General features: G+C 49.5%; 1 pseudogene; it reads right to left on the reverse strand.

The window, feature by feature from the left end:
* Positions 1–2,059: 2,059 nt before the first annotated feature.
* The window catches only part of LOC149469377 (uncharacterized), a 74,304-nt pseudogene continuing 48,579 nt past the window's right edge, over positions 2,060–27,784 (reverse strand).

Consider the following 27,784-nt stretch of genomic DNA (forward strand, 5'->3'; position numbering starts at 1 on the left):
GAAGTTCGCTCTCCACAGAGAGCTTATGGGGGAGGGGAGGACTGGTGTAACTGGTTTCCAGTGTAAATAAGAGGAAAGGCTACACTTCAATCAGGATGTACATTCTGTGTATGGACACTTCCTATACATTGTTCTGTGGGAGGGGATTGACCTGACCCTCATGTGGGGGGGCGTGTGTGTGCTTTTAATAAAACAGGAGTCTGGGGTTAGAGAGTCTGGGGTTAGAGCCAGTCTCAGAGTGAATTCCAACTGCAACCTGAGAGTGTCGTGTGATCATTCCTGGGTAACGGGAGCTCCATTTTCTCCACATATCAACAGAGCTAAACCAGTTGGAGGCGCAGGAATCGTGGAGTTAAGCTGCAGTCGCGGTAAGCAAAATTCGCATAGCTTTATGGGGGATTGCTGCGCATCCAACTGCGGGTACTCACGGTAAGGAAAAATTTGTTAAAAGCAAATTTCCAAGACACTTGCTACCACTGAGGAGGTCATTAAGGTCTTCTCAGAAGCACGCCTCACCACTTGCCCCTTTGACCCTGTCCCCACACAACTCCTCTGGTCACCCTCCTCCTCCATCCTATGCTGCCTCACCCACATCTTCATTCTTTCCCTCTCTACTGGTGCATTCCTCTCCCCCTAAAGCACACGCATATCACTCCTATACTCAAAAAGCCCTCCCTGGACCTCACCGACCTGAACAACCTTAGACCCATCTCCCTGCTGCCATTTACTTCCAAACTCCTCGAGCACTTAGCCTACAATTGCCTAAGCGCCTACCTCACTGACAACAACCTCCTCGATCCACTACAGTCTGACTTCTGTCCCCTACACTCCACCGAAACCGCCCTACTCAAAATCACTAACGACCTGCTAACCGCCAAAACTAATGGCCATTACTCAGTCCTCTTACTCCTTGACCTTTCCACGGCCTTCGACACAGTTGACCACCCCCTCCTCCTTAATAAACTACACTCCCTCGGCATCAGAGACTCCGCTCTCTCCTGGCTCTCATCCTATCTATCCCAACGTTCCTTCAGCGTTACCTATAACGCTACCACCTCACATTAATGGTTGCCACCTTTATCGGAGCGGGAACTGCCATTAGGATACTTGAGATGGCCGTTTCTTAAACTTTGTTTTCCCACCCTTTCCCAGAGGCCTAGACCTCTTTAGGGAACCCCCAGCATCCTCATCCTCCATTGGGGATAGGAACTCACCTATGTCCCCATCCTCCCCCGACAGAGTCCCAAACCTGTTGGTCAGATGTACCTCCTCTACATCTAAAGAGGAGAGGGAAGATGCAGGGGAAATTAAAGGCCTATTCCTAGTTACCTTCCCCACTACAGACCACCCATCCCCCTTATTCTCTGTCCCAGACCCCTCAACCCCAGGACCTGAGCCTGAACACTCCTTCTTACCTCCCAACACCCCATCCCCCTTCACCTGACTCCTCCGTCGACGAGGGAGCAAAACTGGAGAAGAAGACCCTGAGGGCCCCGCAACCCCTGTCCCCTTAGCACCCTCCTTGATTTTTGATTGGCCGGAGGAGGGAGACACATGAGGAGGGGCAGATGACAACTGGGAAGAGACAGAAACAGGGGGAATACTAACAACAGGGGGAATGACAGACACACTGGGGGACACACTAGGCGCCCCTGAGGCTGGCCCAGCATCAACTGTTGGTTCAACCAAAACCCGATCTGCCTCTACTTCCTTAGCCTCCTCAGCCTCCATTCTAGCCAGCTCTTCCATCACCCCTGGCAGGTTATGCAGAGCCCCTGGGCAATTACTGTAAGAGTTACCCAACTCCTGACCCAGATTACATCTGATTTGATTGCAGTCTTTAGCTACATGACCAATCTCTTGGCACAATGAACATTTCAGTACACTGCACCCAGAGGCAAAGTGCATAATTTTTTCAAAATTTTCAGTGGTTTTTGGTTTGTTTAGCAAAAAATAAACCCACAGGTAATTAAATACAATCAAAAGAAAGCTCTATTTGTCTAAAAAAGAAAGATTTTTTTTGAAAAAGTATCATTTTATCTTTTCCCTTCTACTCTAGTTTGTGGGATGACATTGGGGATGTGAAACTAACTTGTGACACCTGAAACTTCTTTAATATCTCTTTTCTTCCAGAATTTAATCTATGCTGAAATTTGTGAATCCTCTGGTGATAGATTAGACCGGCATTAGCTGTAAAGGTTTTGCCACATTGAGAGCATTAAAATGACTTCTCTCCAGTGTGAATCCTCTGGTGTCTGATAAGATTTGACTTCACTGTAAAAGCTTTATCACATTCAGAACACGGATATGGCTTCTCTCCAGTGTGACTCTTCTGGTGTCTGATAAGATTTGACTTCACTGTAAAAGCTTTATCACATTCAGAACACAGATATGTCTCTCCAGTGTGACTCTTCTGGTGTCTGATAAGATTTGACTTCACTGTAAAAGCTTTATCACATTCAGAACACGGATATGACTTCTCTCCAGTGTGAATCCTCTGGTGTGTGATAAGATCTGACTTCACTGTAAAAGCTTTCTCACATTCAGAACACTGATATGACTTTTCTCCAGTGTGAATCCTCTGGTGTGTGTTAAGACTTGACTTCTGTGAATAAACTTGATCACATTCAGAACACTGATATGGCTTCTCTCCAGTGTGAATCCTCTGGTGTGTGATCAGATATGACTTCACTGTAAAAGCTTTATCACATTCAGAACACCGATATGACTTTTCTCCAATGTGAATCATCTGGTGTGTGAGAAGACTTGACTTCTGTGTAAAAGCCTTTTCACATTCAGAACACTTAAATGGCTTCTCTCCAGTGTGAATCCTCTGGTGTGTGATCAGATCTGACTTCACTGTAAAAGCTTTATCACATTCAGAACACCGATATGACTTTTCTCCAATGTGAATCATCTGGTGTGTGAGAAGACTTGACTTCTGTGTAAAAGCTTTGTCACATTCAGAACACTGATATGGCTTCTCTCCACTGTGAATCCTCTGGTGTCTAAGGAGATGTGACTCCTGTGTAAAAGCTTTATCACATTCAGGACACTGATATGGCTTCTCTCCAGTGTGAATCCTCTGGTGACAGATAAGATATGACTTCTGTGTAAAAGCTTTATCACATTCAGAACACTGATATGGCTTCTCTCCAGTGTGAACTCGTTGGTGTACTATAAGCTCACTCTTTCTTATAAAAGTTTTGTCACATTCAGAACAAGGATATGGCTTCCCTCCATTGTGAACCTTCTGGTGTGTGCTATATTTTCTCTCCATTCTAAAATCTACAAACAAGAAGTAGTATGAAATGACTCCTCTTATGTATATTTGGGTTGGACGTTATTGTAAAGCCATTGTCACTTCCAGAACACTGAAATTACTTTTCTCCTGCTGGATCAATGTGGAAGAGGATCCAAACCATGACTTTTAGAACACAGATATGACTTGTATCCCGTGTGAATCCTCCAGTGAACTGCAGTAAAGACTTTCAGTCAATTAAGACATACGTGTTTTATTTTCCATGTGACTCAGCTGTATTCATGAAGACCAAAATGTCCCAAAAACTTGGTTCATCAATCCACCTGTTCAGAAAGAAAAAATAATTCTATATAAAGGGCTACATAAAGTTTCTTTCTATTTTTAATGTTCATTACTAAATATATCTTATGAATAGAAAGAATATGTACAGCATTATCTACAGTATTTTTTTAATCAAATACTTTTATTAATAAAGTTTATAAGTGCGCACAGTATTCCCAACATTCAGCCCAGACAATGGAGTCATACATTCTCACGTATAGGCAGTTGTGGCACTGTTACAGATCATACAGAACAATAACTTGCTTTGTCTATGGTGTCACTTTTACCTTTTATAAACAAATGAACAGAGAAAAGATGAAAACAACCTAGAACAATTCAGCTGTACACGGCAAGTAACTCCCCCCAGTACATACATAGATAGCTGACACCGATCAATGAGGCCTGTGTCTACAGGATCATACCCCAAGTATCAGTCTCCCATGTAGTCACCATTCAGTAGGATACAACTGGCCGTTCTTCTATGGGGCTAAAAGAGCTAAGATTTTAAAAGCCTATGAAGAACTAACTAGAAGTGAACAAGGAGTATCCAGCCAGTTCTGCCAGACATACATCTGCTGGGGACATTACAACGTTAGCAACTTTGTTTTTCACATGTTAATGTGGAGTTCACCTGCTCAATCCACTGTTGTCTGCTGGGAGTTTGAGATGATAGCCAAGATCGGGATATTTTTTATGGTCAATAAACAGCAGCCTCACTATTGCTATATGACTTATAATAGGAGTATTTGCAAATAATTCCTCATCTATTGAGATCAAGAGGCACACCCGAGGAATATTGAATACTAACATTATAATGCTGGTCATATCGTTCCACTTTTTGAATAATTTTGGACATCTCCAAAACATGTATCAAATCCCCGACATCACCGCTACAATTGGGGTCATAAGGGGAAATCCCTCCTGTCCTAGCTGAACAGGGGTCCAGAAAGATCTATGCAAAAGAAATGACTGAGTTTCTGTGAAGAGGACAGAGAGATGAGAGGTATGGAGGTCAAAATCACCTCCCATTACTATCTCTTATTTTCTCTATTTATCTTCTGTCTCCCATTTCCTTCTACAAGTCGAGTAAGAATCAAAAGACTGGAATAAATATATGAGAGATCATGCCTTTCCCACTGGTGCCATCTGAAGCCCATTAACAAGTGTAAGAGTGATGTGAAATCTGTATCTGATGGAAGTAGCAATCGACAGATGGGATCTAATGTGTCTACTAAGTCCCACCTGGTAAGATGTTGAAGTTGGGCAGCTATAAAATAAAGTCTAGCATTTGGTATTGCTAGGCCTCCTTGGTCTTCACCATACTGTAGAGTAGGGAGTTTAATTTTAGCTGATGGCTTCTTCTAAATGAGTTCCCCAAACTGGGAGTCTATACTGGAGAACCACTTACGAGGTGTCCACATGGGAGAATTGTGGAGCATATAGAGGAATTGTGGGGTCCGTATCTTCTCTTGTTCATAGATTTTATTGGAAAGAGATAATAGTTTTACAAGGAGCTCATAACAATGTGATTGCAGGACTCACCAACAGTAAGTCAGAAGGGGTACAACCCTTAGAGGTAACGTACAGGTTGTAATTTGTACAGTACATTAAAGTGGAGTTCCAGTGAAAATAAAAAAAAAATTAAAGTCATCAGCTGCAAAAACAATAGCTGCTGACTTTTAAAAAATAGACACCTACCTGTCCTTCAATCTCGTGGTGTCCTCCCCGCAGCCCATTTCACCGGCTGCCCTGTGTTTCCAGTGCCGGCATCTTCAAAGTGGGCACCCAGCTGTGACAGCTTGCAGCTTCAAGAGTGAGTATCTCTGTGCTTTGTGAATGGTCCTGTCCCAGAATACTACAGGGAGGGAGGGGGGAGGACAACAGATCACCGAGGTCAGGGGTGGGATAACTGCGGCTCTCCAGCTGTTGCAGGACTACAAGTTCCATCATGCCTCTGCAAGTCATAGGAGTCATGCTTGTAACTTCCGGTCTTTGCAATGCCTCATGGGAAATGTAGTTCCACAACAGCTGGAGAGCCACAGTTTGCCCACCCCTGACCTAGGTGATTGCAGCAGAAGTGGGAACGAGTACTTGTCAACTTCAGGTACGCCCCCCCCCCTCAAAAGGTGCCAGTTCTTATTGGGGAGTGGGGTCCTTAAAGCAGGACTTCCCCTTTTGGGTGGAGCTCTGCTTTAACTTCAGCAAGAGATAACAGTGCTATAGTATCAAGGGAGGAGTGAATGTAGAGACTGAAACATGTTATATACTCTATAATATCATTTCTGGTACTCTCACAGTGGGAGTATAGATTTAGTACTTCAACCTGTATGCAGATATCAGTGGCAGACGAGTAGGTGACCTGTCCGCCTCACTGAAAATTCAAACTGATAGTGTAGGTTCCCCCAATTGGAAAAAAACCCATAAGGGATAAAGAGCTAATGAGAGGAAAGGTGAAAAGGAAGAGAGCAATGGAGAGATAAGAGCAAGAGTAGTGAAGAAAGGGGTACAGATAAGGGGGGAGGAGAGGAGGTCCCCAGGGGGGAGGGTGTGTGCCTGTATAGAGTAGCAACTGAGTAGTGGGTTACCTAATGGACTCAGGACTACAAAGAGAGTAAGGTTTCATCAGAGTTTGAGGGTAGGAAATGGTCAACCCATGGTTGCCATAGTTGTTCATTTTTATGCACTCTGTCTAATAGGACGGCTTCTACTTTGACATGTATCGTGGCTCGAGTGACACTATTCTTAGTTTCAGTGGTATTGAGGTGGGGGGATTTCCAGGCCTTCGCTATGGTTTGCTTAGCCGTGGTGGTGACCTACAGGAGTAGTTTGAATTGCCAGTGTGTCACTTCTTGGGCCTTATGCAAGTAATGGAATGGACACTGGTCAACCGACCCCAGTCCAGTGTTGAGGAATGGCCTCAGCTGCCATTCTAGCCACGCCGTCTGATGCATTTCACCCCGCCCACTAGGGCTTGGTCACACTGCATCCATCCCTTTACTTGTATTGGCTGACACTGGAATCGCTCTGACTCATGCTCCCTTCTTCTCACTTGCCGGTGGGGTGATCCCTTTCCTTCCATCCATAGCTTGGAGACACACCATAAGGTATACTTCTTGGGGCTTGTTATTAAATGAGGCAGTGGCCGGATGGATATCTATACTGTAACTTCTTCATAAAGAACTGTAGGCATATGGAATATTTTGCACCAATACGTTTGAAAAAGCGGGCAGGTCCACCACATGTGAAGGTGGGTAACTGCTTCATAGCAGCCATGGAAACAAGTCAGGGATTTGGATGAAATGAATGCAGTAATCTGGGCAGGGACCAGGTACCTGAGGGGAGAGGTCTTTGCTATAGGCAGCACTGGTCACACATATATATATTAGGGCATCAACTCTTGTCAGCATCAGCTCTGAGGAAAGGGACACGTCCCCGAAATGCATCAGCAGGCTGACAACACAACCAGTCGGACTCTGCCATCAGTTTGGGCCATTGTGACGAACCATCCCTTTGCGATAACATTTTGCCCTTTCTGTTCTGGTTTTCTCCCCTTGTTAAGTGGTCTTCCCATTCTCCTCTTGGTAAATGGTCTTCTCATTCTCCCCTTGGTAAAGCTGTATATGTTTAGCAGCTGTTATGTAGACAGACATTCTACACGGTTTGTTTAGGGAAATGTGACCTTGTAATCTTTCACTTCTATAGAGTTCATACTGTATTGTTGGGTTGTAGGGTTTTGTTGTGGGTGGGGAAAACTCGGTGCTAGGCTGTCTGGTGGGGAAGGGGGTGAAGCTGTATATACTGAACTGTATAAAGATTGATTCATTTCACCCTACACAAAGTTCCGACTTGTGGTTTGGGATAGCAGGGAAGGATTGGTTTTGAGCTCTAATACCTGCCTTGGCAGAACACTGGAAGACTTGCAGGGGACCATTGGCTGAGATGCATCGCTCTGCACGAGGAAGCCCAGGCAGAACGGTTCCTTCACAACTGGTTGGCAGCGGTGGGATCTTTCTCATTGCAGAGAAAGTCCAAACCACCAACCAGGACCCCATCTTTTTCACGGAGACGTCCCTGCTCAGCCAGATGGATATTCGGGACCTTCGGAAGCCAGCTCTCCAAAGCCTGCTTGTCGCTCGGGGAGGTATCGCTGGCTGCAAGACCAGAGAGGAACTGTTGGACGAAATTATGGCCCTGAACCAAATGGATGCGCACCCCACTTTACCTGATGCACACTCCACTACGCTTGAAGCGAACACTGCTCCACCAGAAGTGAACTCTGCTTCACAAGAGGAGTTGGAGGAACAGAGGAGCTCATTGGCCCCTGAAACGCCAGGCCCACTTAGCACCGTACGGAGACCCCTATACCATTCAGATTTACGACAAGAGGTGGAGTGGCGTTTGGCTCTGTTCGGCAGCTCTCCCACCTCCGAAACAGATTTCTAAGGCCCTGGACGATGTCACCCAACTGCAGCTTAGTCACTCCCGGACATCAACTGAGGGCTCGTTCTGGGAGGGGATTACCTCCTGCCTTCTCCAGACTGCAACCGGACCAAAGAAAACTCCCTACGCTGCTGTTAAAACTTTATCGGAGGTGGATGGGGATATTGACAGATTTTTTCAGGACTTTGAACGGTTGTGCACCATCCATGGTGTAGCAGCCCAAGACCGGGTCCCCATTTTGAGCAGCAAGCTAACTGGTCTGGCTGCAGACACATTCAGGACTGTACCCGACAGCTACTGCTTGGATTATTGCAGCCAAAATGGCATCCGGAGCGGCCGCATGATCACCAACTCCAGCGCCCACCCGCTGGCAGCAGAATCTGGAACCCCACCGGAGATCCTGCCGACACCCAGGAGGGGTGCTCAGTCCCTCCGGCAGAGCTCCGAAAAACCTGCGGCCTACCGCAGCCTGCGAACCCACGGTCTGTCCTGCCGGCCACCGTCACGAACCAGGACGCCGCCACACCACCACTCTTCTCCAGTGAGAGGGGGAAGCAGCCATCACCCCACCGAAGCTGCCACCACCAACTCAGGTACCCAGGGAAGCCACCGCCACAGGGAGGGAGAGCCCCTACCTCCAGCTCCTGCTCCCATCTACCCTGCCTACACTAGAGGGAAAGCCACCAGCTCCTGTCCTGCCTGCACTGTTAGGGGATGCCACCAGCACCTAGAGGGGGCCATAGCAGCGCAGAAGGCTCCAAAGACCACCACAGGCAACCCACATGGCAGCACCACCACCCAGGCAGCCGCAGCCCCCGGAAGGCCCCCACACGGCATCACCACTACTCTACCAACCTCCCGGCCTGGTACGACCACACCACCTGGGAACACCACTCTGTGGCCTGGTGCGGCCGCACACTTGCAATCCCCCCGCCTCACGAACACCCCAGCGGACTCCCTGGACCTCTCTGCCGGCACCAAGAGCCACCCCTGCAAGACCAGGCTCCCATAGCCCCCGAAAGGATCCAGCACGGCATCACCACCACCCGACCCCAGCACCACCCATGACCACTACCCTGGCGCGGCCGCTCAACCTGAGGCTCAGGTGCCCAGGCCTCCACCCGGAGAGCAGCAAATCCCCAAGGCTCCCTACAGCATCCCCTGCATCCACCAACCCTCATCCTTCTACGTGGGACCTCCACCTGGACCCTGAACCCTGCCAAGCAAGTCTCCGCAAGAGCACGCGCACCCTCCCGCAAGATACAGCAACACAATGCTCCTGATCCGACCACCCAGACACCACTCACGCCGACCCCAACCCAGCTCGACCCAAAGGACAAGAAATAGCAGCACAATGCTCCAGATCTGACCACGCAGGGACCACTCACACCGACCCCAGCTCAACTTGACCTAAAGACTAGAACCCTAGATGTAAGACACCACAACGAGAAACCTCACTGCACGCCAGACTGTCTCCAGTCAAGCCCCCCTGGAAACCATCCATCCACATCCGATCCCCTCTCCCTTCTTCCCTAAACTCCAGCTACCGGAAGACACAGCGACGAGATACACCTCTGCACTCTGGACTATCAGCAGCCAAGCCTCCCACCACTCCTATCCACCACCCCGTGCACCTCCCTAAAATGCCTCTTCCACTCCTCCTCATATTCCTCTCCTCCATTCCCAAAATCTATTCTCTATATCCCTCTGCTCCTCCCAAACAACTGTATATTGTGTCCTCTCTGCTTCCTTCGCCCCTCTATGGCACCCACCACCGCCTCCTAATACTCCACTTTCCCACTGACCCGAACACCTCCACTGGTAGACTTACACGCTCCTGCACATGCTGCTCCCATGCCACCTTTCTCACCCTTCTTCTCCTAACCGCAGGGGACATCTCCTCGAACCCTGGCCCTCCACCACCTCACTCACCCACACAGCACCCTCCCGTTTCCACATCCTGTCGCAACCCCCTCAACCTAGTATCTGTCCCCCTGCTCCCTAAAACCACCCCCCGTTCTCATGTGCACTCCTGAATGCCCGATCGGTGTGCAACAAGCTCACCGCCATCCACGACCTCTTTGTTTCCCGCTCCTTCAACCTCCTAGCGATCACAGAAACCTGGATCCAGGCCACTGACTCTACCTCGCCTGCTGCACTCTCCTACGGAGGTCTCACCTGGACCCACTCACCCAGACCCAATGGTCGTAAAGATGGTGGGGTTTGTCTGCTTCTGTCACCACAGAGCACCTTCCGAGTCCTCTCAAACCCCCCCTCTATCCTTCTCCTCCTTCGAGGCCCACTGCATCCGACTATTCTCCCCACCCCCCCTGAAGATTGCTGTAATCTACCGGCCTCCTGGACCCGTATCCCGCTTCCTTGATGACTTTTCCTACTGGCTACCCTTCTTTCTCTCCTCTGAGCTACCCACCATCATCCTTGGGGATTTCAACATCCCTGTTAACATCGACAACTCGGCCACATCCCATTTCCTCCACTTAACCTCCTCCTTTGCACTTGCACAGTGCATACAATCCACCACCCACTCCGACAGTAAAATCCTGGACCTTGTCTTCTCCCACCACTGCGCTCCCCACAACCTCACAAACACCCCCTTCCCTCTCTATGACCACAACCTTTTTACCTTCTCTATCTCCTCGTCCTCTAATGCCTACCCCTCCAAATGCCATACTACTACCAGCTGAAACCTCGGCAACCTTAACCCTGCCCCCTCCACTCTGCAGCTGATCAACTCCACGACAGCATCCTCCCCCTGTCCTTCCCCGACCTGGCTACGACTGCCTATAACAACTCGCTGTCAACCGCCCTTGACTCACTAGCGCCTTTAACCACATGAAACATCAGACCCCGACCACTCCAACCCTGGCAGACTGATCACACCAAAACTCTCAAACGACACAGTTGTGACCTGGAGCGACTATGGCGCAAAACCAAATCCCAACAAGCCTTCACCCGCTACAAATCTGCCTTCCACACCTACACCTCCTCCCTCCACGCTGCCAAACAAGCCTACTTCCTGACCCTCATCAAGACCCTCTCCTCCAATCCTCGCCGACTCTTCTCCACCTTCAACTCTCTACTCTCGCCACCCCCACCTCCACCCAGCACCTCACTCACCGCCCTTGAGATTGCCAATCACTTCAAAAACAAGATTGATACAATTCACAGGGACATCGCCGCTGCTCAAACTCCCTCCAAACCCGTCCCCTCTCACACAGCTATCCCCTCATCACCCCTCTCCCTCAGCCTCACCACTGCTCTGACCTCCACCCCACCTAACATTCCTCACACTGAAGCCCCCTCAATACTCCACACCTTCGACCTTATTACCATCGAGGAGGTCACCAAGGTCTTCTCTGATGCCCGCCTCACCACCTGACCCCTTGACCCTATCCCCTCACAACTCCTACGTCCTCCCTCCCCCTCCATCCTACACTCCCTCACCCACATCTTTAATCCCTCCCTCTCTTCCAGTGCATTCCCCTCCCCTCTGAAGCATGCACACATCACCCCCACACTTAAAAAGCCCTCCCTGGACCCCAATGACCCGAACAATCTCAGACCCATCTCCCTGCTGCCATTCACATCCAAACTCCTCGAGCGCTTAGTCTACAATCGCCTAAGCTCTCACCTCAATGACAACAACCTCCTCGATCCCCTACAGTCTGGCTTCCGTCCCCTACACTCCACCGAAACTTCCTTACTCTAACTCTCCAGCGACCTGCTAACCACCAAAGCTAATGGCCACTATTCAGTGCTCCTACTCCTCGACCTCTCCGCAGCCTTCAACACAGTTGACCACCCCCTCCTCCTTAATAAACTACACTCCCTCGGCATCAGAGACTCCGCTCTCTCCTGGCTCTCATCCTATCTATCCCAACGTTCCTTCAGCGTTACCTATAATGCTACCACCTCCCCTCTCTCCCCCTCTCTGTTGGGGTCCCCCAAGGCTCTGTCCTCAGGCCCCTTCTCTTCTCCATCTACACCTCCTCCCTCGGCAAACTGATACACTCCCACGGCTTCAACTATCACCTCTATGCCGATGACACACAAATTTACCTCTCCACCCCTCGCCTCACCCCTTCAGTCTCTGCCCGTATCACCCACCTACTGAACGACATATCAGACTGGATGTCGCTCCTTTTCCTCAAATTGAACCTTTCCAAAACCGAGCTCCTGATTTTCTCCCCAGCCCGCGCCCCCCCACCCTCTCCTTCACGACCAACAACGCCACCATCAGTCCAACCCCGCAAGCCAAAGTCCTAGGTGTCACTCTAGACTTAAACATGTCCTTCCAACCCCATGTCCAATTGTTGGCAAACTCATGCAGGATCCACCTCCGCATCATCTCCAAAATACATACGTTCCTAACCCCAGACACTACTAAACAACTCGTTCACTCCCTCATTATCTCACATCTGGACTACTGCAACTCCTTTCTCACTGGCCTACCTCATCACAGACTATCCCCGCTTCAGTCTATCCTGAACTCAGCGGCCAGACTCATCCACCTCACCAACCGCTCCGCCTCTGCCACCCCCCCTCTGTCATTCCCTCCACTGGCTCCTGATTGCCCAACGCATTAAATTCAAACTACTAACACAGACATACAAAGCCATTCATAACGCTGCCCCAAACTAACTCACCGACCTGATACCCAAATACCACCCAACCCGTAATCTTCGCTCCTCACAAGACCTCCTACTTTTTAGCTCCCTGCTCTCAACCTCCCACGCCTGACTGTAGGACTTCCCTCATCCTCTGGAACTCACTACCCCAATCCATCAGACTGTCACCTACCCTCCTCACCTTAAGGCGCACCCTAAAATCCCATCTCTTCAGGGAAGCCTACCCCACCCTCACCTAACAGCCGATCTCCTCCACTCCTCCTACCACTGCATCCCCCACAGCCACTTCCTCCTGTGCCACTATGCCCTCCCTCCTATTATTATTATACAGTATTTATAAAGCTCCAATAGTTCGCTCAGCGCTGTACATTACAAAGAGGGACAGAACATGTGACAGAACAATAACAATACAATGCAAAACATGAGGGGATTGAGGGCCCTGCTCTTTCGAGCTTACAATCTAGGAGGGAGGGGATGGTGGCACAGGAGGAGATAGCTGTGGGGGATGGAGTGGTAGGAAGAGTGGAGGAGGTCAGCAAGTTAGCAGGGGGTGGGGTAGGCTTCCCTGAAGAGGTGGGTTTTCAGGGTGTGCCTAAAGGAGAGGAGAGTAGGTGATAATCTGATGGGTTGGGGCAGGGAGTTCCAGAGGATGGGTGACACCTTGGAGAAGTCCTGGAGGCGGGCATGGGAGGAGGAGACCAGGGAACTAGAGAGAAGGAGGTCTTGTGAGGAGCAGAGTGTGCGTGCTGGGTGGTACTTGGATATTAGGTCAGTGATGTAGTTCGGGGCAGTATGGTGGACGGCATTGTACGTCAGTGTTAGGATTTTGAATTTGATTTGTTGCGCAATCGGAAGCCAGTGGAGGGATTGGCAGAGGGGGATGGCGGAGATGGAGCGGTTGGAAAGGTGAATGAGTCTGGCAGCCGTATTCAGGATCGACTGAAGCGGGGATAGCCAGCGGCGAGGCAGGCCAGTGAGGAGGGAGTTGCAGTAATCGAGTCGTGATATGATGAGGGAGTGGATGATCTGTTTAGTGGTTTCTGGGGTTAGGAACATGCGGATTTTGGCAATGTTGCGGAGGTGGAGTCTGCACGAGTTTGTTAAAGATTGGACTTGGGGCTGGAAGGATAAGTTGGAGTCCAGAATGACACCAAGTACTCTGGCCTGCGGGGCGGGTTTGATGGTGGCGTTGTTGGATGTGATGAAGAAGTCAATGGGGGGTGGTGTCCGGGCTGGGGGGAAGACAAGAAACTCGCTTTTGGAGAGGTTCAGTTTAAGGAAGTGGAGCGACATCCAGTCAGATGTGTCGCTCAGCAGGTGTGTGATTTGGGCGGAGACTGAGGTGGTGAGGTGGGGGGTTGAGAGATAGATTTGTGTGTCATCGGCATAGAGGTAGTAGTTGAAGCCGTGAGAGTGTATGAGTTGGCCAAGGGAGGAGGTGTAGATGGAGAAGGGGCCCAAGGATGGAACCTTAAGGGACCCCAACAGAGAGGGGGAGTGAGGGGGAGGCGGTAGCATTATAGGTAACGCTGAACGAGCGTTGTGACAGGTATGATGAGAGCCAGGAGAGAGCAGAATCTCTGAGGCCGAGGGAGTGTAGTTTTTTGAGGAGGAGGGGGTGGTCGACTGTGTTGAAGACCGCAGAGAGGTCGAGGAGTAGGAGCACTGAATAGTGGCCATTAGCTTTGGCGGTTAGCAGGTCGTTGGAGAGTTTGAGTAAGGCAGTTTCGGTGGAGTGTAGGGGACGGAAGCCGGACTGTAGGGGATCGAGGAGGTTGTTGTAGTTGAGGTGAGAGCTTAGGCGGGTGTAGACTAGGCCCTCGAGGAGTTTGGATGTAAATGGGAGCAGGGAGATGGGTCTGAGGTTGTTCGGGTAATTGGGGTCCAGGGAGGGCTTTTTAAGTATGGGTGTGATGTGTGCATGTTTCAGAGGATAGGGGAAAGTGCCGGAGAAGAGGGAGAGATTAAAGATGTGGGTGAGGGAGCGTAGGATGGAGGGGGAGGGAGGTCGTAGGAGATGTGAGGGGATAGGGTCGAGGGGGCAGGTGGTGAGCCGGGTATCAGAGAGGATCTTGGAGACTTCCTCGATGGTAGAAAGGTCAAAGGCGTGAAGTGTTGGGGGGCTTCAGTATGAGGAATGTAGGGTGGGGTGGAAGTGGAGGTCAGAGCAGTAGTGGGGCCATGGGAGAGGGGTGATGAGGGGGTAGTTGAGTGAGGAGGAACGAATTTGGAAGGAGTTTGAGCAGCAATGAAGTCCCTGCGGGTTATGTCGAGGGGGAGGGGGGATGAGGGGGTAGCTGTGTGAGAGGGGACAGGTTGAGAGGGCGTGTGAGTTTCGGCGATGTCCTTGCGAATTGTGTCAATCTTGTTTTTGAAGTGATTGGCAATCTCAAGGGCAGTGAGTGAGGTGCTGGGTGGAGGTGGGGGTGGCGAGAGTAGAGAGTCGAAGGTGGAGAAGAGTCGGCGAGGATTGGAGGAGAGGGCCTTGATGAGGGTCAGGAAGTAGGCTTGTTTGGCTGTGTGGAGGGAGGAGGTGTAGGTGTGGAAGGCAGATTAGTAGCGGGTGAAGGCTTGTTGGGATTTGGTTTTGCGCCATAGTCGCTCCAGGGCACGACTGTGTCGTTTGAGGGTTTTGGTGTGATCAGTCTGCCAGGGCTGGAGTGGTCAGGGTCTGATGTTGCGTGTGGTTAAAGACGCTAGTGAGTTAAGGGCTGTTGACAGCGCGTTGTTGTAGGCAGTCATAGCCAAGTCGGGGCAGGACAGGGGGAGGATGCTGTCGTGGAGTTGATCAGCTGTAGAGTGGAGGGGGGCAGGGTTAAGGTTGCAGAGGTTACGGCCTAGATCCTAGATTGTAAGCTTGAAAGAGCAGGGCCCTCGAACCCCTCATGTTTTGTTTTGTTACTGCATTGTCTCATGTTCTGTCCCCCACTACAATGTATAGCACTGAGCAAACCTTCTGCCGCTATATAAATACTGTATAATAATAATAATAATAATGTTAAATGCATGTCTGCTCTCTCCCAACAATCTCATGAGCCAATACAACTAGAGGGTGCTATCCAGCAATTGAATGTTGCTTATGAGAATTATCAAAGACTGTGAGTTAAATATATTGCTCTCTTAAAGTGGTGCAACACTCAAAAGGTCATTGGAAGAATTAATGAGTTTGGAGGAGCTCAATCCTGAAAGAGACAATGTAGTGGAGCGAACAAAGACAAAGGCAGAAGTGGGAATAACACAGCTCCATGAATCCAGATCTTATCACTCTGCATCTACTATACAGAGATCGCCTAAAAGTGAGCAGAGTAGGCGATACATTGGGGTAGAGAGTTCCAGAGGATGGGGGAAGCTCTGGAGAAGTCCTGGAGATGAGCATGGGAGGAGGAGACAAGGGAGCTAGAGAGCAGGAGGTCTTGTGAGGAGCGGAGAGTATGGTTTGGGTGATATTTGGCGACAAGATCGGTGATGTAATTTGGGGTGGAGTTATAAATGGCTTTATATGTTATTGTTAATGTTTTTAATTTTATTCGTTGAGCAATTGGGAGCCAGTGGAGGGATTGGCAGAGAGGGGTGGAGGACACTGGGTGAAGACTGCAGACAGAGCACAGGAGACGACCAGAGATTGCAGACACAGCACAGGAGATGACCAGAGACTGCAGACATAGTACAGGAGATGGCCAGAGACTGCGGACATAGTACAGGAGATGACCAGAGACTGCAGACATACTACAGGAGATGACCACAGACTGCGGACACAGTACTGGAGATGACCGGAGACTGCAGACATAGTACAGGAGATGGCCAGAGACTGCGGACACAGTACAGGAGATGACCGGAGACTGCGGACATACTACAGGAGATGACCGGAGACTGCAGACATAGTACAGGAGATGACCGGAGACTGCGGACACAGTACAGGAGATGACCGGAGACTGCAGACATACTACAGGAGATGACCGGAGACTGCAGACACAGTACAGGAGATGACCGGAGACTGCGGACACAGTACAGGAGATGACCGGAGACTGTGGACACAGTACAGGAGATGACCGGAGACTACGCTACACAGTACAGGAGATGACCGGGGACTGCGGACACAGTACAGGAGATGACCAGAGACTGCGGACACAGTACAGGAGATGACCAGAGACTGCGGACACAGTACAGGAGATGACCGGAGACTGCGGACATAGTACAGGAGATGACCGGAGACTGCGGACACAGTACAGGAGATGATCAGAGACTGCAGACCTTTGGGGAGCGGGGGGGGGTTGGGAAGCGGGTGCCCGAATTTGGCAGGTACCATCTCCCACTTCCGCTGTGATTTCCTATGCGATCGGAAGCGGAGGTTGTCCTCCCCCCCCCCCCCCCCCCCGTAGTGGGACATGTGACAGGTCCAAGAAGACTACGGGGCCATTGACAAAGAGCAGTGCTTTTCACACATGTGCAGCCGGCTGTGAAGACACATGATGTCACATCCGGGTGTCCACACTAAGAATGCCGGCGCCGGGGAGAGAAGACGGCAGGTGAAACCAGCGGTGATGAGGACACCGCTGGACCGAGGAGAAGCATCAGCTGTACAGAAGAACCGAGTGGCCGGCCCGGTATTCTAATGCGGCAACGGGAGGGAGGGGGAGGAATACAGGGCCGGCCGCTCCATATTTACTAAATAAGTGAAAAATACGGAACTTACAATTTCTAAACAAATGTATTTCTTAGTTTCTGGGATAAAACTTAGTAAATAAATAATCTTTCTTCATAAATTTACACCAAAACAGATTCTGCGATATTTGGTAAAATCACCCAAATCAGGGTATTTATTCTGTGTTAAAGTCATAGAGACTACAGACCATGGGATGGATCTGGGAATGCATCAGTCCTGATGTACTGATGGTCCATCTCATTTCTTGGGGCCCTAAAATGTCAGGACGGCACAAATCCCCCCAAATGTCAGGACGGTACAAATCCCCCCAAATGTCAGGACGGTACAAATCCCACCCAAATGTCAGGACGGCACAAATCCCCCCAAATGTCAGGACGGTACAAATCCCCCCAAATGTCAGGATGGTACAAATCCCCCCAAATGTCAGGATGGTACAAATCCCCCCAAATGTCAGGACAATACAAATCCCCCCCAAATGTCAGGACAGTACTAATCCCCCAAATGTCAGGACGATACAAATCCCCCCCAAATGTCAGGACGGCACAAATCCCCCCCAAATGTCAGGACGGTACAATTCCCCCCAAATGTCAGGACGGTACAAATCCCCCCAAAATGTCAGGACGTACGGGACGGAACTGGCGGGAAATTGTAACTGTAACTGGTGTGGGGGTGATAAACAGGGTATGACAGTGATGGGTATGTACAGGAGAGGAGTACGGAGGTATGACAGTGATGGGTATGTACAGGAGAGGAGTATGGGGGGTATGACAGTGATCGGTATGTACAGGAGAGGAGTACGGAGGTATGACAGTGATGGGTATGTACAGGAGAGGAGTACGGAGGTATGACAGTGATGGGTATGTACAGGAGAGGAGTACGGAGGTATGACAGTGATGGGTATGTACAGGAGAGGAGTACGGAGGTATGACAGTGATGGGTATGTACAGGAGAGGAGTGTGGAGGTATGACAGTGATGGGTATGTACAGGAGAGGAGTACGGAGGTATGACAGTGATCGGTATGTACAGGAGAGGAGTACGGAGGTTTGACAGTGATGGGTATGTACAGGATAGGAGTGTGGAGGTATGACAGTGATCGGTGTGTACAGGAGAGGAGTGTGGAGGTATGACAGTGATCGGTATGTACAGGAGAGGAGTGTGGAGGTATGACAGTGATCGGTATGTACAGGAGAGGAGTACGGAGGTATGACAGTGATGGGTATGTACAGGAGAGGAGTGTGGAGGTATGACAGTGATGGGTATGTACAGGAGAGGAGTACGGAGGTATGACAGTGATGGGTATGTACAGGAGAGGAGTACGGAGGTATGACAGTGATCGGTACATACAGGAGAGGAGTGTGGAGGTATGACAGTGATCGGTATGTACAGGAGAGGAGTACGGAGGTATGACAGTGATGGGTATGTACAGGAGAGGAGTACGGAGGTATGACAGTGATGGGTATGTACAGGAGAGGAGTACGGAGGTATGACAGTGATGGGTATGTACAGGAGAGGAGTACGGAGGTATGACAGTGATCGGTATGTACAGGAGAGGAGTACGGAGGTATGACAGTGATGGGTATGTACAGGAGAGGAGTACGGAGGTATGACCGTTCCCAGGGAGGAGTATCTCAGGAAGGGTCTATACTCCACCATAACTCTGGTTCTCGGAGTGTCAGGTCCCAGCGGGTTCTCCTGGTGTCTCTCCTGTTATTCTGTCTCGGACACATCAGAGGAACATGGTGGGAGATCGGCCTGAATGTCCTTCCTAGGAGGGAATACCGGAGCCATTCTGAGGCCCATTTAATGGCCGGCAATGAGGAGGAAACCAACACTGAGAAGTAGATGATGAGATATATACAGCACGGGGCAGCACAGTGGCTGAGTGGTTAGCACTTCCTCCTGGCAGTACTCGGGTTGTTGGTTCAAATCACAACCATGGCACCACATGTCTGGAGTTTGCATGTTCTCCCTGTGCCTGCGTGGGTTTCCTCCTACACTACAAAGACATGCTGGGAGGTGAATTGTCTCCTAAGTTGTCCCTAGTATGTGTATGTATGAATGTGAGTTAGGGCCCTTAGATTGTACGCTCCTCGGGGGCGGGGACTGATGGGAATGTACAATATAGATGTAAACTGACGGCGCTATATAAGTACCTGGAATAAATAATAATAATACACCCAGATCATCGATGACGAGGAGGAAGGTTCGGTCACAGATGATTGGTCCGTCTATAGCAGGAACAGGAGCCGGGACCAGGAATAGGAGATCCACCTGACTTACCCGTGTGCTCTGACATGGAGAAGATCCCATGCTGGCCCTATGGTGGCCGTGTGTTCAGGATGGAGACCGACAATCACAGGACCCTCTGGAAGCCGATCTAAAATGGCTGAAAGGAAGAAAGTGTTCCCAGGACAGGAAGTGACACCAGACAGGAAGTGACTCTGCACAGATTTATACAGAGGCAGCAGTATGGAGAGCAGACACTAGATGGTGCTGGTCCAAAAAAAGCTGAATAGTATAAAACAACAGAGCTGAAAAAGAAAAGACGATCGCGGCTCGTAAACTTCTATTATCACAGTTATCACATTACAGTGGATTAGATCTCCCTTCATTTTGTTGTAGACCGTTTTTCCCTCCTCCGGTGGCCATTTTCCCTTAGTCTGATATCAATGTTCTCGCAGTTATACACATCACATCACAGTGGATTAGATCTCCTCCTCCATTTTGTTGTAGCCCGCCTGTCCCTCCTTCGGCGGCCATTCTCCCTTGGTCTATTATCAATGTTCTGTTATTACAGTGCAGTGGATTAGATCTCCATCCATGTTGTTGTAGCCCGCCTGTCCCTCCTCCGGCAGCCATTTTCCCTTAGTCTGATATGAATGCTGGCACATTTTGTCCCCTGATATTAGACATTAGCCAGGTGATTGTATACACACAGCGGGCAGATCTCAATCAATGTCACCCACTAGTCTATACTGTCACGGGGTTGGCCAGCCAATCATGTGGCTCCTATTCTGTCCTTCCAATGACCATTCCTAGTACATAGGACTCATCTTCCATACTACATTCATGATACAACAAGATGGAAACTCCCAATATACAGAGAAAATCTCCCATAAAATACATAGAAATCACATCTGCCCTAAAGGGCCATAAACATAAGAAGATTGCCCCCGACGCCCCCAGATTCACCTACAATACTAGCCAAGGTGTCATTGGTCCCCCTAATACACGGATAGTACCCCAATCCTGCATTCATACATGTGACAATACACCATGGATTCCTCCCGCTCTATATTATGTCTCCATACAAATCAGTCGCCATCCAATCCATCCATCTCACAAAAGCTCCAATACCCAGCAAATGTTTCCGTCTCCTCCTAGTAATAACCATGTGATCTCCATGAGAATAAAGCGCCAATTTGTGTCCTTATCCCCTCCCCCTACGCAGGATGTACACCCCTTCATGGCCACGCCTCTTTATGTAACTGACAATTGTGCGGTCGTGCAACGCTGCACCCAAACTAAATATCCGTCCTTTCTTCACACAAATAGAGCTTTCTGTCGGTGGGATGTCATCACCTGTGCGCTTTTTATTTTTCACGCCATAAACAAAAAAAGACCAAAACTTTTGAAGAAAAACGATATTTTGTACTTTCAGCTATAAAATATATAAAGTAACCTCAAAGTTAGTTATAAATTTCACCAAAATGTCTCCCGCTCCATGTTTATGGGAAAAGGACCCCAATAAGTGGATATTGATTGCTGTGTGTGACCGTTATATCGTCTGCAGACTATGGAGAGATCATGGAATTTATGACTTTTTTTTGCTATACAGCACTGCACTAGTTTAACTGACAATTGCGCAGTCGTGCAATACAATACATAAATGAAATGTATGTCCTTTTTTCACACAAATAGAGCTTTATTTTTTTTTTTGTATTTGATCACCTGTGTGCTTCTTATTTTTAGCGCTATAAACAAAAAAAATTTTGAAAAAAAAACCATATTGTGAAAGGAGTCACTTTGGGTGGGGGACCCATGGAACACAGCTCACTTTGGGTGGGGGACCCATGGAACACAGCTCACTTTGGGTGGGGGACCCATGGAACACAGCTCACTTTAGTTGGGGAGCCCATGGAACACAGCTCACTTTGGGTGGGGGACCCATGGAACACAGCTCACTTTAGGTGGGGGGCCCATGGAACACAGCTCACTTTAGGTGGGGGGCCCATGGAACACAGCTCACTTTAGGTGGGGGGCCCATGGAACACAGCTCACTTTAGGTGGGGGCCCATGGAACACAGCTCACTTTAGGTGGGGGGCCCATGGAACACAGCTCACTTTGGGTGGGGTACCCATGGAACACAGCTCACTTTGGGTGGGGGTCCATGGAACACAGCTCACTTTGGAGAGGTAGGGAGACCCCTGTCTCAGCTCCCCATATCCCTCTCATGTGTAAGTCACCCTGTGCCTGTTAGGGGTACAGGGTGATCTGTCCTAATACTGGGGTGGGGGGTTGTGGATTTTTAATGCCATGTGACTACATCCCATTGTTCTATTGTGTGTCTTGCTTGGTAGCAAACTATTATGGGATGTATGTGTTTATGTGTATTGGCTTGGTGGGGGGGTGTCTCCAGCAGACCTCCCTCCTGATGGGACCATCAGCTGTGTGAACTTTGAATACCTGTGTGTCTCTTGTTGCTGGGTGTAGATTGCCCCGCCCTGTGTCATTATGCAGGGAGGGGGGGCTGCCCCCTGAGTGTATATATCTTGTATCTGTGTGCAAATAAAGAAGTCTACTCTGATTTACTTCAAGACTGGTGTCTGTTGTCGGTGTTCGGATGGGGAAGCTGTATTCTAATGGAAATAGCCAAGTGCAGTCAGGGTCGGTTCCGTTATAAATTAAATGTAGGGGGAGGGGTAATACAATGTATGGGGGGGGGTAATACAGTGTAGGTGGAGGAGTAATACAATGTGTGGGGGGAGGGGTAATACAATGTATGGGGGGAGGGGTAATACAATGTACAGTGAAGGAAATGCGTATTTGCTCCCCTGCTGATTCTGAATGTTCGCCCCTCACAAATAAATGATCGGTCTAAAAATCGAATGATCGGTGTAGGGGCGGACTGACAACTCATGGGGCCCTCGGGCAATAGGGGATCACGGGGCCCCTGTGTCCTTGCCCACACTCAATAATAGCCTATAAAAAGGTACCAGGGGCATCTAATGGGGCCCCCTACTGACCCCGGGCCCTCGGGCAGTGCCAAAGTGCTCGAATGGTCAGTCCACCCCTGATTCGGTGTATTGTAACCCTGAGAGACAGAATAGCAACAAGAAATTCAGGAGAAATGAGTCTAACAAATGATGACTGATCTGCATGTTCATGAGGGAAAGAAGGATTTGATCCCCTTCACAAAACATGACTTAGTACTTGGTGGCAAATCCCTTGTTGGCAATCACAGAGGTCAGACGTTTCCTGGAGTTGGCCCCCAGGTTCACACACAACTCAGGAGGGATTTTGGCCCACTCCTCTTGGCAGATCCTCTCCAAGTCATTAAGGTTTGGTGGCTGACATTTGGCAACTCGAACTTTCAGCTCCCTCCACAGATTATCAATCAGATGAAGGTCTGGAGACTGGCTAGGCCACTCCAGGACCTTAATGTGCTTCTTCTTGAGCCGCTCCTTTGTTGCCTTGGCCGTGTGTTTTGGGTCATTGTCATGCTGGAACACCCATCCACCACCCATTTTCAATGCCCTGGCTGAGGGAAGAAAGTTCTCACCCAAGATTTGATGGTACATTGCCCCTTTGATGCAGTGCAGTTGTTCTGTCCCATTAGCAGAACCCCCCCCCCAAAGCAGAATGTTTCCACCACCATGTTTCACAGTTGGGATGGTGTTCTTGGGGTCATAGGCAGCATTCCTCCTCCTCCAAACACAGCGAGTTGAGTTGATGCCAAAGAGCTGGATTTTGGTCTCCTCTGACCACAACACTTCCCACCAGTCCTCCTCTGCATCATTCAGATGTTCAGTGGCAGACTTCAGACGGGCCTGGACATGTGCTTTCTTGAGCAGAGGGACCTTGCGGGCACTGCAGGATTTCAGTCCTTGTCGGCGTAGTGTGTTACCAATTGTTTTCTTGGTGACTGTGGTCCCAGCTGCCTGGAGATCATTGACAAGATCCTCACGTGTAGTTCTGGGATGATTCCTCACTGTTCTCATGATCATTGACACTCCACGAGGTGAGATCTTGCATGGTGCACCAGACCTAGGGAGACTGACACTTGTTTTGTGTTTCTTCCATTTGTGAATGATTGCACCAACTGTTGTCACCTTCTCACCAAGCTGCTTGGCCATAGTTTGGTAGCCCAGTCCAGCCTTGTGTAGGTCTACCATCTTGTCCCTGACATCCTTGGACAGCTCTTTGGTCTTTGCCATGGTGGAGAGTTTGGAATATGATGGTTTGATTGCTCCTGTGGACAGGTGTCTTTTATACAGGTAACACAATGAGATTAGCAGCACTCCCTTTAAGAGACTGCTTCTAATCTCAGCTTGTTACCTGTATGAGAGACACCTGGTAGCCAGAAATCCTGCTGAATGATAGGGGATCAAATCCTTCTTTCCCTCATGAACATGCAGATCAGTCATCATTTGTTAGACGCATTTCTGCTGAATTTGTTGTTGTATTCTGTCTCTCAGTGTTACACCGAACATTCCATTGTTAGACCGATCATTTCTGTGTGAGGGGCGAACATTCCATTGTTAGACCGATCATTTCTGTGTGAGGGGCGAACATTCAGCATCAGAGGGGAGCAAATGTACATTTCCTGCACTGTATGGGGGATTATAATGTTTCTCTCTCGGGACGTCCTGTGTGAAAAGTTCTCCATCAGCTGATTGTTTTTGATCTTCCCTGTACTGCCCCTCCCCCCATAGTGACACCACATTGCCCCCCCCCCCCATGGTTACTTTCCTCCCACCCCAGTGTCCCCCTGTACCCCCCTCAATGGCCCCCCTTCTTTCCTGATCTCTCCAGAAGTTTCTCATTCAGCTTCTTGTCTGTGTCCGTTCTTGTAGCTCAGAGAGGGGGAAGGGTGTCCTCCATGTTCTTGTAGCTCAGGGAGGGTGAGGGGGTGTCCTTCATGTTCTTGTAGCTCAGAGATGGAGAGGAGTGTCCTCCATGTTCTTGTAGCTCAGAGAGGGGGAGGGGTGTGCTTCATGTTCTTGTAGCTCAGAGAGGGGGAGGGGTGTCCTCCATGTTCTTGTAGCTCAGAGAGGGGGAGGGGTGTAACATAAATGTAGGAGTAGGCTAGTTGAGCTGTGATCCTACTGGAAGCCATGGTTGTCACACGGGGTGGAGGAGCCATCCCTACTGTGCCTATGGCTTGTGTTTCTTTGATCCAAAAATCTGAAAGTCAAGTGACAGAAGTGGGAGGAGCAGATCCCACCAATGAAGGAGGCCTTGTGGATAGTATGCAGCCAGTTACAGCAGGTAACAATGTTTCAGCTGGACTCTGAGATACGGGACCTGAGGATGTCCTAGCTCTTCCAGGATTGGGGCATTGTGAGGAAGTGGTCACAAAGGAAGCCACAGTTATCACAGGGGTGGGGTTGGAGGAGTCACTTCTGTGCTACCTACAGCTTGTGTTGCTTTGCCCCTAGGATCCAGAAACAAAGTGAGAGAAGTGGGCGGAGCAGATGCCACTAACATACTATCGGGTACTGACCTGGGGAAGTGTCAGGGCAGGGCTGAGGAACGGACAGGTAGGCCTATTGGCAGGGTAACGCACTGGCTGACGACAACCACCACCAACAGACCGAAGTCCCTCAGGGCGCGGAGTCTAAGTCCCAGGCTGCCCTTCACCAGGGCCCCTGATGGTGGGGATGGACTTGGCGCAGCCAGGAACCAGGTCGCGGCCCCCGAGGCACCCCGGCTGCGGTAATGGCCGCCGCCAATGGCGTGTAGCTGGTGAGAATGACAATAACGTAGTCAGGCAAGCCAGGTCGACAACAACGGGACAAAACGGTACAGAACAGTAGACAGAGAATAACAGGTCACGGGCCGGGTTCAGCAACGGAAGGTCAGATCGAAGGAAAACACAGAGAATGGTCTAGTCCAGGGTTGGGCAAACTTTTTGACTTGAGGGCCGCAATGGGTTCATATATTGGACCCGGGGGCCGGACCAAGAGTAGATAAATGATGTGTATGTGTCATCCATAGTAAGTATAGTAATATTCCCCCATAGTAAGCATAGTAATTCATCCCCCATATAGTAATTCATCCCCCATAGTAATTCATCCCCCATATAGTAATTCATCCCCCATATAGTAATTTGTCCCCCATATAGTAATTCGTCCCCCATATAGTAATTCGTCCCCCATAGTAATTCATCCCCCATATAGCAATTCATCCCCCATATAGCAATTCATCCCCCATATAGTAATTCATCCCCCATATAGTAATTCATCCCCCATAGTAATTCATCCCCCACATAGTAATTCATCCCCCACATAGTAATTCATCCCCCATATTAATTCATCCCCCATATTGTAATTCATCCCCCATATAGTAAGTCCCCCATATAGTAAGTCCCCCATATAGTAATTCATCCCCCATATAGTAAGTCCCCCATATAGTAAGTCCCCCATATAGTAATTCATTCCCCATATAGTAAGTCCCCCATATAGTAAGTCCCCCATATAGTAATTCATTCCCCATATAGTAAGTCCCCCATATAGTAATTCATCCCCCACATAGTAATTCATCCCCCACATAGTAATTCATCCCCCATATTAATTCATCCCCCATATTGTAATTCATCCCCCATATAGTAAGTCCCCCATATAGTAAGTCCCCCATATAGTAATTCATCCCCCATATAGTAAGTCCCCCATATAGTAAGTCCCCCATATAGTAATTCATCCCCCATATAGTAAGTCCCCCATATAGTAAGTCCCCCATATAGTAATTCATTCCCCATATAGTAAGTCCCCCATATAGTAATTCATTCCCCATATAGTAAGTCCTCCATATAGTAATTCATCCCCCATATAGTAATTCATCCCCCTTATAGTAAGTCCCCCATATAGTAAGTCCCCCATATAGTAATTCATTCCCCATATAGTAAGTCCCCCATATAGTAATTCATTCCCCATATAGTAAGTCCCCCATATAGTAATTCATTCCCCATATAGTAAGTCCTAAATATAGTAATTCATTCCCCATATAGTAAGTCCTCCATATAGTAATTCATTCCCCATATAGTAAGTCCCCCATATAGTAATTCATTCCCCATATAGTAAGTCCTCCATATAGTAATTCATTCCCCATATAGTAAGTCCTCCATATAGTAATTCATTCCCCATATAGTAAGTCCCCCCTGTGTCAATTCACTTACCTTTGCTCCGCGCGTTCCTCTCGTATTCCCGCGCCGTTCTGGTCTTCAGGGAGGACTGTGAGAGGAGAAGAGTTCGTCACGCTGCCCCGCCTACATCCTGGCTGCCCCGCCTACATCCTGACAGCTGCAGAGTCCTGACGCCCGAGAGGAGGGAGGGGGCGGCCATCCGAGAGGGGGGGCGGCCATCCGAGAGGAGGGGAGGGGAGAGGAGGGAGGGGAGCGGGCGCCCGGCACACAGGAGAGCCGCATCTAAGTTTGTAAAGAGCCACGGCTTGCCGACCACTGGCCTTGCGGGAGCCTAGCTCCGCGGGCCGGATTAAAAGGTCCGCCGGGCCGTATACGGCCCGCGGGCCGTAGTTTGCCCATTGCTGGTCTAGTCACAAGCCAAGTCAAATACCAGAAGAGTCACAAGCGTATACACAGTGCTGTAGCAAGACAAAGATACAAGACACAAGTGCAAAGAGCATGTGCGGATCACAGGCTTATATGTACTCAGCCACACCCCTCTGGGAGATGGACCTCAGAGACCTGAAGGCATAAAAGATTCCCACCATGCTCAGCAGAAATCCAAGATGGATGCCAGCACATGGAGTAACATAACCTCTGGGAAAAGGTAGGACCTTGACAGGAAGTTGGTAGCCCAAAACAAGCCAAAGTCAACCCCTCTGAGGTCTACATCTCCACCTGAGGCCCCAGATTCACGTAACATACTGTTGGGTGATTCAGTGCGCATTGGGAATTCTAGGGAGGGTCATGGGGTGAATGACCATGTACCGGGTCCTGGCCCTAGTGGTTCTCTGGAGTCAAGGCCTGGGGAAGAACCTAAAACCACAACAGACTCTGAAACTGACAATGTTTTGTGTGATGTAAAATATCATGACGTGTGCAGTGCAGACCCTCCCTCTGTTGCAGTGAGGACCCTCAGTGCCCACCAGTCATCCTCACACTGGCCCCTGCCCACTGCTACAGAGGAACTATCTGAAGAGGGAGCTGATCAGTTCAGGTCAGACCCCTCTGAACCTGGCCCAGAGGGCCTGAGGTCTCCTCAGA

The sequence above is a fragment of the Staurois parvus genome, unplaced genomic scaffold, assembly GCF_062004578.1.
Source record: "Staurois parvus isolate SC_StPar_1 unplaced genomic scaffold, SC_StPar_1.0 ptg000072l, whole genome shotgun sequence".
NCBI lineage: Eukaryota > Metazoa > Chordata > Amphibia > Anura > Ranidae > Staurois > Staurois parvus.